This window comes from Lygodium microphyllum, chromosome 10 (genome assembly GCF_053477565.2).
Source record: "Lygodium microphyllum isolate KBCC chromosome 10, Lygodium_microphyllum_v1.1.10, whole genome shotgun sequence".
Lineage (NCBI taxonomy): Eukaryota > Viridiplantae > Streptophyta > Polypodiopsida > Schizaeales > Lygodiaceae > Lygodium > Lygodium microphyllum.
Genome location: NC_141144.1, coordinates 45810362 through 45829796, shown reverse-complemented (window position 1 = coordinate 45829796; position 19435 = coordinate 45810362).

The following is a 19435-nucleotide window of genomic DNA, read 5'->3' as shown; positions in this document are numbered from 1 at the left end:
AACCCTTTGTACCTTTTCTTTGCACCTTCCCTCCCTTCTCCATTGCACACTTCTCTTTCTTCTTCATATATAGCGGCGGCGGCATGGTGATGATCTCCCTCTCTCTCTCTCTCTCTCTCTCTCTCTCTCTCTCTCTCTTTCCCTCGCAAAGCTTTAAGCTCTCTCGCGCTCTCTTTCATTCTTTCTCGCAAATGTTCTCTCGGCGAATGTTACGCTCGGGTTTTCAAAAAAATTTCCCCGGACCGGCGTTGCTAAAAGCATCGCTATATGCATTGTTATTTGCGTCTCTATTAGCGTCGCTATATGCGTTGTTATTTGCGTCTCTATTCGCGTCGCTATTAGCGTCTCTATTTGCGTCTCTATTAGTGTCGCTATTTGCATTGCTAATATATTAGCGACACAAATAGCGACGCTAATAGAGACGCAAATAGCGACGCAAATAGAGACGCTTTTAGTGACACCGCCTTTTTGCATCGCAAATGGCCGTCGCTATTGCCCCATTCCCTTGTAGTGTCTGGCTTCCACAACCAAGTCAGACTTTATTGTTTTTCATTTTTCCATGCAATCTAATTCTTGCCTCCAAACGTGAGATTTTGCTTCAGTCACGCCTCCTTCACAAGCTTCATCAATCCTTTCAATTCTCAACCCATATGTGGCTGCATCTATGGAAACAAATGTTGTCCTTGCATCCATATCTTTGAAACTCTTCTCCATGCCACCATTTCCAAAATTTGGCTCTATTAGAAGACCAGTTTCTGTTGCATGTATTTTTCCATCTTTCCAAAAATCTAGCATTTTTGCTTCCGCTTCATAGTAGGCTGTATTGTCTTGCTTTTCATGTTGTAAACTATCACACCAAACGCATCTTCTCTTGTATCCTTCTTTGTACGGTCTTTCGGATATTACCCGACCCTTCTCTTCTACCTTAACATCCAACTTTTTGACCTTTGCATAGATTTCTATCAAATTCAGCCTCAAATTACACATGCCTTTGATTAATTCATCCACAGCATCACCTTTAAGAGCGGAACCAATAGGTATAGCCGGTTGTTCTGCCATAGCCACATGTGCCTTGACTACAATTTGAGTCCCCCTTCTGAGCACTCACACAGGTGTGGTGCATGTACCCCATCTTCATTTCATTTACTCTCTCTTTACCAACATATGCACTGCCTCAGTTACATTAGCCCAATCTGATTTCAGTCATGTTTCAGAAGAGATATCTTCTAAATGATCAATCAACTTCCCTTGCAAGACATGATCTACAACCTTCAGAAATAAATCAATTTTTTGACTCTCTAATGATTGTTTCTCATCCACATTCAACTGCACATACTGACTTTGAAATTCAGGAGCAAAGCTGTAGCAGCCAATCGTTTATTGGGCTTTTCAATCCAATCTCTAAATGTCTTTTTAGTTACCAATCCTGTATCTTCCAAGAAAAAATATTCTCTCAAATCTTTCTTAAAAGCTACCCAATCATCATCTCTTTTATGTAACTCATCAATCCGATCATGCAATGCATACATGACCAAATGGGAGAAATATTGACTCCATGCATACTACGTTATCCCATGAAACACAATCTTTTTTTCATACAACCAGATGAAGGCCGAAACATTTTGACCATGAAACGCCTTCAATTCTTGTCCCACTAGCTACAATGCGTTCACAGCTAAGGAATCACTTATTTCTGCTTTTTGCCCAGTTTTCATCTATTGTTGTAACAACTACTATTGTTGTTGCCACTGCAACAAAGCAATCATTTGCTGTAAAGCATCACCACCACTTGAACATGCAGAATACCCCATGTTTACATGCCTACTGTCAACTTTCGCATCGGATTCACCATTGTTCGAGTGTTTGGGGGTCGAAATTCTACTGTGGGGGTAAGAGACAATAGGGTGAAGGGAGATTCAGGGAGAGAAATAGATGAAAGAGAAGGGGTTTAAAGAAATAAAAGATGTAGAAGAATACTCATAGAGGTTAAGCCTATCAATTTATTTTTGCATTCTGAAAGGATAAATATCCTGTAGACCAAAAACGTACATAAAATAATAGATTCCTCTCTATTGCTCAAACCACTAATATGATGCTTTCATTGGCTCCAAAAGGAAGGTAAAATACTAAGACACCTGGTCAAATTTCTCTCGGATCACTCCTTCTCCTAGTTCGGAGTGTTGTTTGTTGCTTGAAAACAACGATCGCACGTCATGCGATTTTGCCAATCCTTCTTTTTGTATAAAATCCCTCAAAAAATGATTGAAATCTACCTGCTTTCTTTTACATGTTAGCCTATTCTAGAAGTTGTCTACAATTTTTGGATATTTACAAGAGATAATATCTAAAATATAAAAAATTAGCTAAATTTTATCCAAAAAGCTAGTAATTTTGAACCATCCACACTGCAGACACTAATACTAATGACTAATATGGGATTGACTCTATAGATCAATAAGAAAGCCGAATGACAATGCACTCTAGAGTTTTCACACTGGTTGCACGTAGCGACACGACATCGGCTCCTCCCAATACCACTTTAAACCATTGCACATCGAATATGATCATGGAGAAGCTACCATAATCATTGAGATAACACTTTGCAAGTTTCCAAAATACTCCATCTCATCTATAATAGTGTTTCGATGTGTGGCTTGCCATTGGCTCTCTTTCTTGAACTTTTCCATCTCACCACAATTCGTTGTGGAGTACATCTTGTCGATGCCCTCGACGCGAAAATGTCACCCGTGCGACCACACTATACTATATATTGAAATGGTTAGATTAGTTGTCACATATAGAATCTAGATATGAGAGCTTATAAAACATGTGGTCACCTTTGGAATACATCCCCTCGAGAATTCCCACTCCTTAATAGAGACCTCCACCCCTTCCTGGGTTTTGCATGTTTAGCATAAAATTATTAGATGACTAATTTTTCTTAATTTCTTTAACATTGCTGATAAATTAGAGCATTGGCAACCAAATACAATCATTTTCAATAATTTTCAATGGAAATTTATCATAAAACAATGAAATCTATGACTTACTCATGAAATCGCACCTTATGATGTAGGTATTTCATAATTACCACTAGCACTTCCCAATGGCCCCACTAATGATTCTTCCAACCTCAATCTACGCTCATGCATCATTGCATGATCAAAATCTTTCATCTTAGCCGACCTCCTTCTCTCATACATTAATCCATGGAAATACATAACAAGAGGAGAGAGGAGAGAGAAGAGAGAAGAGAGAAATACTAAAATCAAATCTCTTGATTTAGTGCATCATCTTTTGATCACTTTGTTGCAATGGATGGCAAAGAAATTGAGTATCTTGCTGTCCTCTTCATTCCTCCTGACTCCACTAGCTGAAAAATGCCATTTTTAAATCAATTTTTGGGGCACAAAAAAAAGACATCCCCCCCATGTTTCAAAACTGGTTCATTCTCTTATGTTCACACACTTGGCATAAGTGGTTTTTTGTCGAATGAATGCTCGAACTAGCTTTGATTCACAAACGAACTGGATGGCCAACTTTGTGATGTCGAAATTTATAAACTTGGCCTCTATCATACACTTTCTAGCTCTCAGATCACATAGTTGCTTTATAATGCCAAACCTTGTAGAGATTAAATGGGGGGTCAAACAGACTCTGATTGACAAAACAGGACTTGCATTGGGTTCCTCGCATCGAACTCCGTCTAGGAAAACTCTAGTTCATCGATCCGTAATCATTTCATTTTGCATGAAAATTTTGTATTTTGCGCTTCCTAGGCCACTTTTTTGCTTCAAAAACAGGCTATAGAAATTTGCTGTCGTAAGTCGAAAGATAGAAATAATTTTTAGATACAATTAGAACTCTATTTTCAATGTACAAGTCTTGACCACTATTAGGAAGACTGAATAATACATACTTCCCTTCCATAATTAATGAGATCAAATTAAGCAAGTTAACATCTTTCTTGAATATTATTACCAGAGAAAATTTTGATCATGAAATTTGTTTAAATCCCTAGGATGTTACTTCAAATATCAATAGCACGAAAGCTTAGGAGAAGAAATTTCTTCTCAAACAATATAAGCCATTAGAGTCTGATGATAAGGAAAAGGATACTCCAATGGAGACGAAAACGTGGATAGAATCTATGTAAGATTATTTCATTGCTGCAAGGGTTGCACCATCAAATCAAAAAATGATCACAAAATTAAAACTGATAGGGGATGCCCGTCTTTAATGGAAACACTCGTGCAAGGACTAAGGAGTGCCCAAAACTGCTATCACCTAGGATAGGCTTGATGATGCTGTGCGCAGGAGATGCCTTCCACCCACCTAACCAGGCCTAGAAGATGAATGAAATTTTCAACTTCAAGTAGTTAAGCCTAAGCCTAGAAGCTTACTACTCCAAATTTGTAACGCTTCTAAAATATGCACAATCGATGGATATTTCAAAGCAAGTATTCAAATTTTGCAATGGTCTAAATCTGCCCTTGACTACACATTTTGAGTCAATACGACCATCATACTTATAGGATGCATTGATTTGAGTGGCCCCAATAGTTCAAGAGATGGAGCAAAGGTCAAGAGATGCTAAATTTTGGAACAAAAACCGTTAGAATAAAGGCAACTCCCAAGGCTATGCGAAAAGAGTCCAAGGGCACTATCTGGATTCTCTTAACAATTATGTAGCCACAAAAACTGATGCCAGGAGGCATATTCCACGGTGGATTCCGTGAGGTTTTACGGTGGATTCCGTAAACTTAGATGACCGGGGCTCATACGCAAAGAGGATTCTTTGTGCGAGAAGTTGATGGGGACGCCTGTCCTTTTCGGGCGTTTTATTAATTTAGTGTGTACATGGGTGATTCCATAGCGGGTGATTCCGCAAAATGCATATTAAATTAATAAACGTTTATGAGTTTAGAGTGCGCACTCGTAATAAATTAAGGTTAGGATTTATTTCTAACCAGTTGATTTATTTATGTAGCTGAAGACTGCTAGGTATTCACTTTTGTCGGTTTAATTGTGTTATTTTACTAACGATTGTGAATGCTTCAGTTGATGTGTAGAGATAGCAGCAGTGGCGGAGGAAAGCATTGGAGTCTAGCGGGTTTTCGATCTTTGGACTATATTTTGATAGGTGCCACGCCTATATTTTGATTATGTCTATAGAGACATCGATTATTTATTATTATTTTGTATGCGCTTATGCGCCTGGATATGTTATTTTTATTTGGACATTGAGATTGGGCGTGCCAAACTTTATGGGCACCGTCCATTAGCTTTATTTTCCTATTTTTGGTAGAAAGCAAACTCAAAAGCTAAAAGCTTGTCATATTTTTGTAATTGGGCTATTTTTTAGCATAAAGATTGGAAATATACATTAAATACATGCTTTGTGAAGCGCTCACACAAGGCATGGGGGAGATTGAACCCAATTTGTCTCTTGTCTCATGTCGTGCTTGCTTTTACATTGGTTTTTGTGCTAAAAAGTAGAGTACTTTGTTCTTGGGGACCTTTGGGAATTCACCACGTGAGCTACTTGCGTCCGATCTGCGCACCAGTGGTATCAAAGCGGAGCAGAGATCAAGGGCTTCCAATCGCTACCAATCTCGGGCGAAGGCGGAGCTCCAGGAACAAACGGCCTCTACAGTCAATCTCGTCGCGAACCGTCGATACAGGCAGACTTCTGGCGATCAAGAACCCCTATTTCCACTGTCAGATCGCGAATGACCAATCTCTGTCGGCGGAGGACCACTCATCAATTCTCTTCATCAAGTCGTTGAAAAAAACAGTGAGAAAGCTCTTAATCTTCTTCATTAAAAGCCTAATCACAAAGCTTTAAGAACTTAAGAGAAGCCTAAGCTTCTCAAAATCTTTTCGTGGTGTAAGAGGAGGGTCCCGAAATTTTCGCGCAGTCAAAACGGCCCCCCTCCCCACGATTCAAAAACGGCGGCCTGTTTCTTAAGCTTATTAAGCTGAAGCTTAACTAATTAAGCTTAAGTCCCTCCATACTCTGCAAGTCAGTTAAGCCAAACAAAGTCAGTAACTCCGGGTCCTGCGCAGTAGAAGACAAGTTCAGTAAGTCGACTCTAATCAAGTCCTGCAAGTTCTGCAAGTCGGCTAAGTTCAGCAAGTCAACAACCCTGCAAGTCTGTTAAGTCTGCAACTCTGCAAGTCAGACTAAATCAGAACTGACTAGTGCTTAAAACTCATAGAAGACTTGTTCGTTTGCAAAAACTCTGAACTGGAAAGTTGTTTGCAGCAAGCTGTTTTACCTATCTGCAAATTCGTTGAAGTACTTTCAGCAAACGGAGACAGAAATATTGCTGAATTTCTGAAAATTGAAGAAGAAAATACCAAAAAAAAAAATAAAAAATACATAGCCTTGTAACCCCAAATTTGAGCTACGCTCATCCCGCTAACTGATTTTGAGTGAGAAAGGTTTGTTGAGTTTTACAGGATGACTACCCCACATATGGATGATCCTATGGCTGAAGACGACCTACCCGAGCCTACCATGGAACAAAAGCTGGATCTTATCATGTTACAATTGGACGAAGAGCGAAGAGCTAGGCAAGCCTTGCAAGCGCAATTGACAAAGCTACAAGGAGCGTCCACTGATAAAGAAGAACCCCAAGCTGAAGATCTGATTCGCCGTACCATCGACGCCACTCTTGAAGCACAAACCATTCGCAAGGAATCCAAGATAAGTAAACGAAGTTTCAAGTTTCGTACTTTCAATGGCATAAGAGAAGGAAAGACTGTTTTATCATTCATTAGCCAGTTTGATGACTATTTCCATGAGGAAACTTATCCTGAGAAAGATAAAATCAAGTGTGTTACTAATCATCTGATAGATAGAGCATCACTCTGGTGGACTGTAGTCCGCAAGAGCATAGAATGTCCTCCTACATGGGAAGATTTCAAGAAGAAGTTCATGCAAAATTTTCTACCACCGCAATTTCATGAGAAGGCTATCAAGCAATGGGATTTACTTCAACAACGCGAGCGTGAGCCTATTCCACAGTATACAGAGCGTTTTTGGAATGCACTCTTACAGCTACGCATGCTTGAAGACGTACCAGAGACGACACATAAGCGGAAGTATATGTCTGGACTTCTTGGACATTACTACGCTGAGGTGAATATGTTCAAGCCTGCTACCCTTGAAGATGCTATCTCCTTAGCTCACGACACTGAAGATAAGTTACGTGGAAGAGATCGACGACCACAGCCATTCCAAGCAAACGGTAATTATGGATCTAAACAATTCAATTCAAATTTCAGAAGGTTTAATCCAGGTCGTTTTTCATCACCATCTTTCCGCAAGAATTAGCCTAAACCACCTGCATTACCATCCATTGTCAATCCAAATCCTAAGCCTATTCCACAAGCAAATCCAAATATACCCAGACTCCCAGCCATTGCAAATAATGTGACCAAAGCCAAGCCCATCGTATGCTACAAGTGTCACCAGCCAGGCCATCTCGCAGCAAATTGTCATTCAAAGAAGCCATCAGCACATATCAACTACCTTGGAGCTATGGACGAAGAAGAGCATGAGGATATGCCGGATTTCACTGAAGAAGAAGATGATCCTACTACTACTTCCGACACTTTACCAGGTATGCCTACTTTACATTCATTATTGACTATGAAATGTATGGTGCATGGAAAAGAAAGAATTATATTGCATGATGATGGTAGTACGCATGATTTTATTTCAGCAAAATTGGTAAAGGAATTGAAATTGCATACTGTACCTACGCACTATCGCATAAAAGCTGCATTTTTTGGCACTAGGTACAATGGCACACAAGAAGTTCAAGATTTAGAAATTCAAATTGGTCCATATATTGAAAGAAGAAATTTCTTAGTTGTCCCATTACAGTCTAGCGACATTATTCTAGGAATGCCATGGAGACACCAACATAATCCCAATATAGATTATTCCACACACACAATGAATATAAATTTTCAAGGAAAATCTATTACATTATTTGGTATGCATGCATCTCATATGTTTCCACTACTTTCGCATACTCAAGCAAAACGTGCACTACGCAAGATTACTAAATCATATCTCATTTGGGTGAATGAATTGCACGCAAAAGAAACTCATATGCACCATAGGCATAAGGAATTTCTTGTATATTTTAAGGATTGTTTTGCAGAAGACCTACCACCAGGTTTACCTCCATCCCGTCCAGAAGACCATAAGATTGACCTAATACCTGGCACACAACCACCTTGCAAAGCCCCATATAGGCACAATCAAATAGAGCAAAAAGAAATCCAGAGTCAAGTAGAAGAATTACTAAATAGAGGTTTAATTCGACCTACCAGTTCTCCATTCGGTGCACCTGTGCTCTTAGTCAAGAAAAAGAATAATACTTATCGGATGTGTATTGACTACCGAGCATTAAACAAGATCACTGTAAAGAATAGGTATCCTATACCTAGAGTTGATGACCTTATGGACAAACTGCAAGGATCTTCTATATTTAGTAAAATTGACCTTAAATCTGGATATCATCAGGTGAGGTTAGATAGATCCGACATATTTAAGACTGCATTCAGGACACAGTTTGGCCACTACGAATTCTTAGTTATGCCATTCGGATTAACTAATGCACCTGCTACTTTCAGTAGAATGATGAACCGTATTTTTCTAAAATATCAATATTGTGTGATTGTTTTCTTTGATGATATTTTAGTGTTCAGTCAAAGTGAAAAAGAGCATTATGAGCATTTATCATTAGTTTTTCAATTACTGAAAGAAAATCAATTGTTTGCAAATCCAAACAAGAGTGAATTCTTTAAGACAGAAATAGAATATCTAGGTCATATTGTATCAGAAGAAGGAATAAAAGTTGATCCTAAGAAAATTGACGCAATATTGCATTGGCCTATTCCTAAAAATGTACATGAATTACGCTCATTCCTTGGTCTTGCTAGTTTCTATAGGAAGTTTGTACGTAATTTCTCATTACTTGCTTTACCACTGACCAAACTTCTTAAGAAAGGCATTGTTTATCAATGGACTGAAAACCAGCAGAAATCCTTTGATTTACTCAAACGTGCATTGACCAATGCCCCTGTCCTACAATTGCCTGACTTTAATAGACCATTCTTTTTAGTTGTGACTGATGCTAGCGGATCAGGAATAGGAGCCGTGCTAATGCAAGACAACCATCCAATAGCATATTCTAGTTCTAAGCTGAAACCCTCTGAGCTTAAATATTCCACTTATGACAAGGAACTCTTAGCAGTTGTCCAAGCATTGAAACAATGGAAGCATTATTTAATGGGTTCAGAATTCATGATAAAGACCGATCAGCAAAGCATTAGACATCTACTTAGCCAACCCCAAATTTCTGACCGTCATATCAAATGGGCTTCATTCATTCAAAGTTTCCATCCTATCATTCAATACCAACCTGGAAAAGAAAATGTAGTTGCTGATGCATTGAGTAGAAGACCTGCAATTCATAACATTTCTATCATATCTTTTGATTCTTTGATTGCTATGAAAGACACATATCACCAGGATATTACTTTTCATTCTGATTGGCAAAAATTAGTTCAAAATAATTTCATTCCTGTTGATTCATTATCATATAATGATGGATTCATGTTCTTTGAAAAGAGACTGTGTGTTACTATTCCATTCCGATCTTTTGTTTTGAATGAAATTCATTGTCCCCCATATCAAGGTCATAGAGGTATCATTTCTACATTACGCATGTTAACTGAAGATTTTTATTGGCCGCATATGGATGCAGATGTATCTAATTTTGTTTCTGAATGTTTGATTTGTCAAAGAATAAAAAGACATCATGGTAAACAGTATGGACTATTAATGCCTTTATCCATTCCATCTAAACCTTGGGAACATATATCTATGGATTTCATTACTGGTTTACCAAATACTAAATCTAACCATGACATGATTTGGACAATTGTAGATAGATTTAGTAAGCAAGCATATTTCATTGCATGTAAGAAAACTTTAACAGCATCACAAGCAGCACAGTTATTTTTTAAAACTATTTTTACTAACCATGGATTGCCGAAAGTGATTATTTCAGATAGAGATTCTAGATTTTGTAATAATTTTTGGATTACACTGTTTGCAAATCTAGGAACAAAGATTGATTTTTCATCTGCATTTCATCCAGAAACAAATGGACAAACAGAAGCCACAAATAGCACCATTCTAGATCTTTTACGTGCATACACTATCTCTAAACCTCAGACATGGGATACTCATTTGCATTTATTACAGTTTGCATATAATAATACACCGCACACATCTACAAAGAAAGCACCTTTTGAAGTTATTTATGGATATAGATTATCTACACCTGTTGCCTCTTTGTCTAATAGAATACAAAGTGCCGATGATATTGCTGTTATGCATAACACTATTTTTGATGAAGTAAAGGATATGATTGCTAAAGCCCAACAATCATATACCAAACAAGCCAACAAGAAAAGACAAGCCATGAATTTCAAAGTAGATGATTATGTTTGGCTTAGAATAGAAAAGCGTAGACTGCAAAGTGTAGATAGACATCCAGTTGTCAAATTAGCCCCTAGATTCTACGGACCATTTAGAATCATTCATAAGATTAATGACAATGCATTCAAGTTAGAACTGCCATCCCATTGGAAAATTCATAATACATTTCATATTAGTTTATTGAGACCATTTAGAGGAAAATTACCTATCCACCCTGTCTATGAAAACCCACCTTTACTAGAAGAAGAGACTGAAATACTTGAACCAGAAGCCATTATAGACACTGACTATATGACCACTAGAACTGGCCGAAGGTATTCTAGATATCTAGTGAAATTTAAGAACCATCCTGTAGAAGAAGCACAATGGATGCACGCTAGAGACCTAAATGCTTTCCCCACTCTGTTAGCTCCACATTGAGCTAATAGCAATTGAGGTCAATTGCTATCCCACCCCGGGGGTATGATGCCAGGAGGCATATTCCACGGTGGATTCCGTGAGGTTTTACGGTGGATTCCGTAAACTTAGATGACCGGGGCTCATACGCAAAGAGGATTCTTTGTGCGAGAAGTTGATGGGGACGCCTGTCCTTTTCGGGCGTTTTATTAATTTAGTGTGTACATGGGTGATTCCATAGCGGGTGATTCCGCAAAATGCATATTAAATTAATAAACGTTTATGAGTTTAGAGTGCGCACTCGTAATAAATTAAGGTTAGGATTTATTTCTAACCAGTTGATTTATTTATGTAGCTGAAGACTGCTAGGTATTCACTTTTGTCGGTTTAATTGTGTTATTTTACTAACGATTGTGAATGCTTCAGTTGATGTGTAGAGATAGCAGCAGTGGCGGAGGAAAGCATTGGAGTCTAGCGGGTTTTCGATCTTTGGACTATATTTTGATAGGCGCCACGCCTATATTTTGATTATGTCTATAGAGACATCGATTATTTATTATTATTTTGTATGCGCTTATGCGCCTGGATATGTTATTTTTATTTGGACATTGAGATTGGGCATGCCAGACTTTATGGGCACCGTCCATTAGCTTTATTTTCCTATTTTTGGTAGAAAGCAAACTCAAAAGCTAAAAGCTTGTTATATTTTTGTAATTGGGCTATTTTTGAGCATAAAGATTGGAAATATACATTAAATACATGCTTTGTGAAGCGCTCACACAAGGCATGGGGGAGATTGAACCCAATTTGTCTCTTGTCTCATGTCGTGCTTGCTTTTACATTGGTTTTTGTGCTAAAAAGTAGAGTACTTTGTTCTTGGGGACCTTTGGGAATTCACCACGTGAGCTACCTGCGTCCGATCTGCGCACCAAAAACCTTATTGGGCTTTATAACCCACTCCTGAAAAGTCTTGCGCGCAATCAAACTGGTATCCTCAATGTAAAATTCTTCCCTAAGTGTCTTCTTGAAGGCTACCCAGTCAGCATCCTGCAAGTATAATTCAGTAATTCGTGCTTTCAGTTCATGAACAGTAACACATACAAAATACCGGCTCCATGCAGATTGAGCCACTCCAAATAATTCCATCTTCTGAACATAGGTATGTACATATGCATATACATTCCTGCCATTGAATAACTTCACCTCACGCTCAACTACTTGCAAAGCATTCATCACAACACTTTCTGTTTGAGCTGAAGCTTGCATCACCTATTGTTGTTATTGTACCTGCATAAGCATATTCATATTTTACACCAAATGTTGCAAAACATCACCGGAGATTGTATTTGAAGGTTTTCCCATCTTATCTTTCCTTCTTTAGTTGACAACCTTTCACGTCAGGTTCACCAATGTTGGAGGGGTTTTTGTCAAAAGGTTGAATCCACCGGGGACCAGAAGTAGAAGGAAGTAGAGATAGGAGATGGAAGAGAAGATAGAGAATACCCAAGTGGTAAACACGACAAAAGAAATCATAATGAATTGATACAATATGTATTGAAAGAACCTGGAATCTTTGCTCTACTCAAAACTAATCTCTAGGCATTAGTTCTCTTGGAGCTCCTTCGTAGACCAAAAACATGGATTAGAAAAATCAGCTCTTTCTCTGCTGCCCAGAACCCAAATCTGATGCCTGCGTTGGCTTTGAAAGGGGGGTAAAACTCCAGGACACTTGGTCACGGATCTCCCAGATCACTCCTTCTTCTTCTTTCAGTTCAATATGCAGTTTTTAGCCTGTTTACAGTGATCGCGACGCGTGTGATTTCGTCAATCTGTCCTTCTTGTGAAAATCCCCTAACTGGCTAAAAAAGCAACTAGCTTTTTGCATGCCATCCTAATCTAGAAGCTTTTTTGGATTTTTACAATAAATAATATAAAAAATAGACTAAAATTATCCAAAAATCTAGTATTTTCGGATAATTTATGCAACTCGCACTAGTACTAATGGCTCATATCACATTGACTCCTTTACTCAATAGAGAAGTCGGATGATGATGCATTCCATACATTTTCACACTATGTCCTCATAACATCACGACACCACACAAGAGGTCAACGTGACTCAAGATGGGATCTCGAGGCCCGTGTACTAGTCAATGGGCGGAAATTGGAAAAGCAATCCTATAGATTGCTGGGATAGCCTTCGGGCATGATATTGGATGTACTCCAGGATTTTTATAAATAAAGAGCAGTTATTGGAGAAAAAGAACTTGCTTGGCATTGTTTTTGTGTCAGTGTCTAAGTTACGTGAAGGAACTCGTGATTAATTTGTTTAATTAAGGAAGATGATTTTGCATGTCAATACATAATGTGTTAGGTAATTAGATAACTAAAGAAAAGTGAGGAAAGTGCGGTGGACATGACTTAGGTCCATCCTACGGAAGGGTAGTCTCGGTTAGCTGGAAACTTTTCTCAAATGTTGAGATAATAAGACGATGAAGACCTAGTGTCGGTAGATGTAGAATTTCCAGTTTATTCTGTTTTAGGGGAAAGGAATGGGACTATGCCATATGGCAGAGAGACTGAGCTTCGCATCCCTCTCGTTTCCCATTCTCCATGAACCAAGTGCAGCTTGAAACCGCTTCATGTCTGTTGTTCCTACGAAATGAGATACAACTGAAGCTCGACGCTAGCTTCTTCCTAGAGACTTTGGTGATAGGAAAGGGACCCTGACCTCAGGTCGATCCCAAGTGGAAAGGACTAGATACTTCCGCTCAGGGCAGACTTGGGAAGACCTAGATCGCAAAGCCTGTGTCATTCCCTACGAGTGAACCTCCTCCCGATTGGGCTGCTAAGACATGTCCCACAAGCGGACAAGTGGGCACGTTACAGTTGGTATCAGAGCGAACCAACAAGATCTAAGATTTACAAAGGAACTTAATGGAGAAAATTAAGGGGATAGCTAGGGGAATGTGAGTGGAATAGAGCAGTGTTTTCTGTTGAAAACATTTTCTTATTCACTTATGGATGCTGGGTTGCAGAGTCACGAAGCATGGAACAAATTCTTGGTGTTCCAAGTTATGTTTATGACTGCAATGCGTCTTCGGATTATTGATAGAGGCTAGGCATGATGAATATTCTAGACCGCATCTACAATCCTTTAGCCCTGTATGCGGAACGGAGGTGGATGGGAGAATCAGGAATATACTACATAGCAACCCACCGACTTGCGTACCTTCAGACCAACTTGAAGAGAATCAAGTGGATGGAGGATTTAAAGATCGTGAAGCTGTTCATCTTTGTCGAAGCTTACGCAAATGCAACCATGCATGTTGGCAGTCGACAAGTCAAGCATAACAAGTATGTGTATGAAGAAGTGACTCGAGTGATCTCTGCCGACAGAATCAAAATGCTAGGGCGTTATGAGAAGAATGGGTATCAAAGGAAGGGATACCCCAAGCTTCCTATGACTTACCGATTCCTGAAAATCCATGACCCCACTCCATATTATTACTCAGTCCCTATAGCCAATTGTAACACAATCCTATTTTCCCTAAGCTGATGTACTAATCAGCTTGCTTAACTTTCCCAAAATAAATGTACTCAAAGGGCTATGCTCTCATGAATGAACAAGACTTTTACTATTGTCTATCTTGATTGTAAATGTTGGCAAAGGTGTTAAGTGATTAAATCACTTGGCTAAAAGCTGTGCAAGTCATAATAATGTGATATGGGGAACCAGTGATAAGTTGTTAACATAAAGAATCTTATTGCCTAGACGCAACCCCAAGTGCAGGTTCCAAGTCCAACTCCCGCACTAAGTACAGCTGCGATTCAAGAAAAGAAATTCCTTCTCAAAAAAATCAAGCCACCTGAGTTCGATGGTAAGGGAAGGACTGATCAAGCTGACGCCGAGATCTGGATCGAGTCCGTGGAGGACTATTTTGAGGCAACAAGAATTGCACCTGCTAACCAAGCTATGCTCGCCAAACTTAAGCTTGCAGGCAAAGTAAGACTTTGGTGGAAACAATGGTGCAGAGACCAAGCGATCTTAGAAGGGACACTCGAGAGAAGCTTAAGGAAGCTATGTGAGGGAGGTATCTGCCACCTGCCTACCGTACACAGAAGATGAACAAATTCTATGAATTGAAGCAGCTTGGACTATCCCTTAATGCATATTATTCAAAGTTCGTTTCTCTCCTAAAGTACACGCCTCCAATGGATATGACACAACAGGTGTCAAATTTTTGTGCTAGGTTAAATCCCCCCATAAACACCCGCTTGAAATCAATGCGCCCAACGGATCTACAAGACGTACTCATTCGAGCTGCACCAATAATACAAGAGGTGCAGACCAAGCCAAGGAACAACATGACTTGGCCTTATAGGGATCAGAACAAGGGAATGTATAGGGCTCAGACTAAGAGAGCGCGTGGTCAAAATCAGGGGCAAAGGAAGAAAGCTAGGACCAATGATATCAACAACTTTGTTCCTACACAAGGTAATGACCGCAATCTATGCTGCTTCCATTGCAACGAGACCGGACACTTCAAAATGCAGTGTCCCAAGCTTAGCAGAGGACATCACCAAGGGCCATTCCAAGGAGCAGGACATGGCCAAGGAGCCACTGTCATGGCTAGAGGGAAAACCTCCAGTGTTTTCAACAAGGAGCTGGGTGATGAAGAAGATCCATCCATGGATGCTGACATTGAGAGGGCAACGAATCACACAGCTCTTCACAAGAAGAATCCGAATCGCCAATTCTCAGTGATCCAAACTCCATCGGATTATGAAGGTAAAAGCTTCAAAACCCTAATCAATTGTGGCAGTACACATTCCTTCATTTCACCAATTTGTGCAAAAAGGCTAGGGATAGCCACAATAGACGCATCTACTTTACTTGTGGAATTGGCAAATGGTCGTGAGGTCTGTTGTACTAGGCAAACTGCTAAGGTGAAATTCCTACTGGGTGGGAAGCCAACTTCGATGAGATTCAGGGTAATGAACCTAGGTGTCCACGAATGTTTACTTGGAATGGATTGGCTAATACCCAATGATGCCCATATCCACTATGGAAAAGGCCAAGTCTCCTTCCGAAGTTCTGAAGGGGAACTAGTTACAACTCAAGGAGAGGCTGGTAAGCCAAAAATTTAGCTGGCAAAAGCAACAGAATAATAAAAGGAGTTAGAAAGGATCTACCTGTCTATCTGATTAAATTAAATAAGCTAGATCAGAATCAAGAATCTGTGGAAGAACCTTCATGGTTAAAGGAATATGCAGACGTATTTCCTGAAGAGCTGACAGAACTTCCTCCTCAAAGGGAAGTCGACCACAAAATCAAGCTGGTGCCAGGAGCTGCACCAGTCGCAAAGAGACCGTATAGGATGTCCATCCCGAAAGCTATTGAATTGAAAGAGCAACTCAAGCAACTATTAGACCAAGGCTACATCCGTCCTAGCAATTCACCATGGAGAGCTCTAATACTGTTCCAAAGGAAGAAAGATGGAACGCTTCGGCTATGCATTGACTACAGAGGGTTGAATCAATCAACCATTAAAAACAAATACCCCATTCCAAGAATAGATGAACTACTTGACCGTCTTCAAGGTGCGAAGACCTTCTCTAAGATAGATCTCAGATCTGGATATTATCAGATAAGGATCAAGGAAGAAGATATCCCGAAGATTGCATTCAACACAAGGTATGGACACTTTGAATTCCTAGTAATGTCATTTAGGCTAACAAATGCTCCTGCTACCTTCAACAGGTTAATGCAGGATATCTTTAGGCCCTATCTTGATGGCTTCGTACTCCTCTTCTTTGACGATACCCTAGTCTACTCTAAACAGGAAAAAGATCATGAACCCCAGCTTTGCATTGTTCTTGAAACAATGAGAGCACACAAGCTTTATGCCAAGAAGAAGAAGTGTGCATTTTTCAAGTGACAGATTGAATATCTGGGATTCATTATATCAGCGGAAGGAATTTCAGTAGATCCAGCCAAGGTCAGAGATATTCTGGAATGGCCAACACCAACTTCTGTCAAAGAAATACATAGCTTTCTTGGATTGACAGGATGGTACATGATCTTCATCAAAGATTATGCTTTGATTGCAGCGCCTCTGACTGATCTACTAAAGAAGCAAGTAGCAATTGTATGGTCCCCTACTGAACAGAATAGCTTTGATAAGCTAAAGCAAAGCTTAGTATTAGCGCCCATCCTGAAACTTCTTGATCTTAGTAAGGAGTTTGAAGTGGTGACTGATGCTAGCGCACTTGCCTGAGGATGTCTGCTTATGCAAGAAGGTCATCCCGGAGCATATTCTTCAAGAAAATTGAAGAGCCATGAAAGGAATTATGCTATTCATGATCTGGAGCTATTGGCTGTCATCCATGCTCTCAAACTTTGGAGAATTACTTGCTAGGTAACAAATTTTCCTTAGTGACGAACAACAAGAGTCTTAAATGGATCTTCACCCAGAATGAGCTCAACATGAGGCAACGTCAATGGATCAAAGTGCTGGAAGAATATGACTTTGAAATCAAATACAGGCCTGGAAAAGAGAATGTAGTTGTCGATGCACTCAGTCACAAGGCATTTCTAAACTCTCTTATTTTGCAACAGCAAGTTCACTAGCCACAAAGGTATCAATGCCAAATAACCCAATTCTTGAGCTAGCTAGAGAAGAGGCATGTCATGACCCAGTCTATCAGAAATTGCTAAGGGAGATCCCGCTAAAAACGAAGTATCAAGAACTCTCTGTCAATAGTGGACTTGTCTACTTTAGGACAAGATTATGTATCCCCACAAGTGAATCTCTCAAGCAGAAGATACTCTAGGAAGCCCATGACTCCCCTTTCTCAGGACATCCTAGCTATGCCAAGACCCTTAATGCGGTCAGGAAGAGCTATTATTGGGATAGGCTCAAGGGTGACGTTCTCAAATATGTCACGGAATGTTTGTCTTGTCAATGCATTAAGGCAGAACATGTCAAAATGCCAGGGAAATTGCAACCACTTGACATTCCCCAAATGAAATGGAAATTCGTTAGTATGGACTTTGTGGTTGGCCTACCCCAAGTTCAGTGAGGATACAACTCTATTATGGTTGTAGTAGATATGCTCACCAAGGTTGCACATCTCATCCCTGTCAAGACAAACTATAAAGCCTCAGACATCACAAGATTATTCATGAAGGAAATATTCAAACCGCATGGGTTACCAAGAAGAATCATTAGTGATCGTGATTCTCTCTTCAAATCACACTTCTGGAGGACTATCTTCGAGGCCATTGGGACTCAACTCTGTTTCAGTATAGCTTACCATTCCCAAACTGATGGGCAAACAGAACGAGTCAACTAAGTCACTGAAGAAATGCTTAGGGCATATTGCTGTCGTGAACCCAAAAAGTGGATTCAATATTTGCCATTGGTTGAGTTTGCCTACAATGCTTCTTACCAACAAAGTATTCAAATGACCCCTTTTCAAGCATTGTATAGGCATGATTGTCGTACTCCTTTGAGCTTCTCGGATCTGACCTTGAGGGTAGAAGCTTCGAGGCAGATGTTGGAAGACATGGATGACCAAATCAAATCAATAAGACAAGACATCCAAGCCGCCAAGGATAGACAGAAGGCTTACGTGGACTTGAAACAGCAAGACAGATCCTTCATTGAAAGTGATATGGCCTTCATCCGTGTACGCCCTAAAAAGAGTTCACTGTCCTTGGGAGAGTACAAGAAGCTAAGTCCAAGGTATTGTGGACCTTATAAGATCACTAAGTGCCTAGGATCTAATGCTTATAGACTATAGCTGCCCGCAACCCTAAAGGTTCATAATGTATTCCACGTTAGCCTATTGAAAAAGTATCTACCTAATCTGAATCATGTACTTGATGATCATCAAATTGTAATGCCTAGCCAAGGAGTCCTTGAGCGATGGCCTGATAAAGTCCTAGATGTCAGGGAGAGGCATTTGAGGTCAAGGACCTTGAGAGAATACCTTGTCCAGTGGAAAGATTATCCCGAAGAGGATGCCACATGCATAGATGAAGATACTCTCAACCAACAATACCCCCAGGTCCTCTTAAGATGAGGACATCTCGATTCCTCTAAGGGAGAGAGAATGTAACGGGCCATAGGAACCCTCCCCTGAAATTTTAAAAGAAAAAGAAAATTTTTAAAATCATTAGTTCAAAATTTTTTACTCACCCCTCTCTCCTCGTCTCGCTGATAGCACATCGGGGAGAGAGAGAGAGGGAGTGATGGTGCTGGGGGGCATGCAGCCCCCCCAGGTGGGAGGGGTGGCCATGCCACCTACCTCCTCCCCTCCCCTATATAAGGGGAGGCTTCTCCCCTCCCCCGGTGAAAGAGACAGTGGCTACGCCCCTTACGTCACCCCTTCCATATATCGTCCCCCCCCATCAACGCTGCATAGGGCCTCTGTCTCGAGCCACCTTCCCCCCTGGCCATTAGTTGGCCCTATCTCCCCCCCCCCCCTCGCTGGTGGCGC